The 2,514-nt window shown below is 41.7% G+C and overlaps 1 protein-coding gene across 1 annotated transcript in view; it reads left to right on the plus strand.

The window, feature by feature from the left end:
• The window catches only part of TTC37 (tetratricopeptide repeat domain 37), an 85,447-nt gene that overhangs the window by 58,600 nt on the left and 24,333 nt on the right, over positions 1–2,514 (plus strand). The window lies entirely within an intron of this gene.

Genomic DNA, 2,514 nt, shown 5'->3' on the forward strand with positions numbered 1-2,514 from the left:
CAGTCTTTATTTTTATGTGTTGTTGCTCTCGCCTTAAAGGGAGGAGATGGTCTTGTGTGGCCTCATTTGACTTATCCCTCCTTAATTCTAATCATCTGTAACCTGTGCGCTTGTGATCACAAAGGGTACTGCGGGGTTGCATTTGACATTCTATCATTACTCTTTCTGGGAAAAATGATGTAGAAGACTTGAATGTTTGGCATTTGCAGGGCTGTGAAGTATATTGTTATTATTTAAATGTGAAATACTACATAAGCAATGATTTCCCCAGAACACATCAACTGTTTGTTAGTTCAGAATGTTATTGCTTTTGGTTAGGGACCCTGGAAAACAAATTGGATCAAAAATCAGGTTGAATGTTATATTCACAATAAATTGTAAACATCCTTACAAAACTCAAAAATAGCTAACATTTCCCAGATTATTGTGTAAAACAAGTAAACAAACCAATATCCTGCTTTCTTTAATGACCAACCAAAGGCCTGGGAGATTTCAGTTTGTCTATTACATATATTGGTTGAGTTCCTAATTTTTGATAGTGAATATTAGAATGAATTATTCTCAAGAAGTCTTACTGTGAGCCCAGGATAATAGATGACCTCTAAGTCTTTGACTGTGTAAGTGGCATAAGCTTTAGGAAAGTAAAACTGCCCAGAGAAGGTCTTCTCTAATAGTCGCCTAGAGAACTGCGTTCTCAGGGGCACGGGGACACAGCCACGAGAGAATGTGCTTTGGATCAGGCGCTGAGTGATGAAGATGAGCACCTGCCTGAGACTTGGCCTGGGGGTCCAGGGAAAGTGAATGTAACTGCCGTTATGTGCAGTAGCATTTGAATTGTGGTGCAGGCAGAAAATATTGCAAGTGTCCCGGACTGCAATCGGTCTCAAGAAGTGCAGCCAGAACGCTCCTTGGGGGCAAGGATGGCGAGGCTCCGCCTCATGTGCTTCGGACTTGTCGGGCCAGCCCAATCCCCGGAGAAGGACATGCGTGGTAAGTCGAAGGGCAGCGAAAAAGAGGAAGGCCCAGGACTGAAGTGACTTGACACCGCCAGGGGCTGCAACCAGGTGTTGAAACATAGCAGTTGTGAAGATGGCTCAGGTGTTTCATTCTGTTGTGCATATAGGGCCACTGTGGGTCAGAACCTACTTGATTGACACCTAACAAGACGACAGCAGTAGCTGTAAACCTCGTCATTGTGGATCTGTAGTTGAATGAAGTATGGTACTGAGAGAGTGTACTGATAGGAATCTTGAATTTAAATAACCCCAGGAAAAATCAGATTAAATGCAGTCCAACTTGTTCTGGATTAAAGCTTCTTTTTTTTTGGGGGGGTGGGTTTCCTTATACATTTACTTTTATTAATTGCAGCAGGGGCACTGAACAGATCATTTAAGATATTTAATTTTCTTCTTCTTTTTTTTAAATCAATTTATTGGGGCTCATACAATTCATATTCAGTGTCCCTCAAATCTAAAATAGAGAATATCTAAGATCCCTAGAGAATTTGTCCACTTGATTGTAGAAGTAAGTTAGTATTCTGAAATGAGCCAACTTCCGTTCAGTTGGAGTTACAGGAGTTTAAACTGAGGTGGCAGTTCACTCATTTATTTCAGTTGCCTCGTTTTATAGAGAGACGGGTTTCAAAGGAAAAACTGCCACATGGGAATTTAGTGCTCTTGCCAGGCCTGAAACCCAGATCTGAGGGTTAATGATACACTTTTCATGATATGGCTATGGTCCTAGTTTCTTTATCCTGAAATTTTATTGTCTTGACATTGCTTAAAATATACATTGGGTAAAATAAATGTAAACACCTGAAATATTTTTTATAATAAAGATTTATGAATTGAATTTTCTTATCTGTGTAAAATTTATCATGATTGTTGTACTATTGGTGGTAAGAGTGATCATTTATTTATTTATTTTTATTTTTTTATTTTTTGTGATAGAGTGACTGTGCCAGTGAGTGAGTGAGGCAGTGAGTGAGTGAGACAGTGAGTGAGTGAGGCAGTGAGTGAGATTGTGACAGTGAGTGAGATTGAGGCCATGAGTGTGTGAGACAGTGAGTGAGTGAGTCAATGAGTGAGTGAGAGAGTGAGTGAATGTGCCAGTGAGTGAGAGTGAGGCAGTGAGTGAGTAAGACAGTGAGACAGTGAGTGTGTGAGGCAGTGAGCTGGTGATGCAGTGAGTGAGAGTGAGACAGTGAGTGAATGAGACAGTGAGGGAGTGAGACAGAGAGTGAATCAGTGAGTGAGTGAGACAGTGAGTGAGTCAGTGAGCAGGGGAAGCAGTGAGTGAGTGAGAGAGTAAGACAGTGAGTGAGTGAGGCCATGAGTGTGTGAGGCAGTGAGTGAGAGTGAAACAGTGAGCAAGTGAGGCATTTAGTGAGTGAGGAAGTGAGTGAATGAGTGAGTGAGAGAGTGAGTGAATGTGCCAGTGAGTGAGAGTGAGGCAGTGAGAGAGTGAGTGAATGAGACAGTGAGGGAGTGAGACAGAGAGTGAATCAGTGAGTGA

This window comes from Echinops telfairi, unplaced genomic scaffold (assembly GCF_000313985.2).
Source record: "Echinops telfairi isolate 266 unplaced genomic scaffold, ASM31398v2 ScPeMD7_7469;HRSCAF=8507_1, whole genome shotgun sequence".
In the NCBI taxonomy this organism is placed as follows: domain Eukaryota; kingdom Metazoa; phylum Chordata; class Mammalia; order Afrosoricida; family Tenrecidae; genus Echinops; species Echinops telfairi.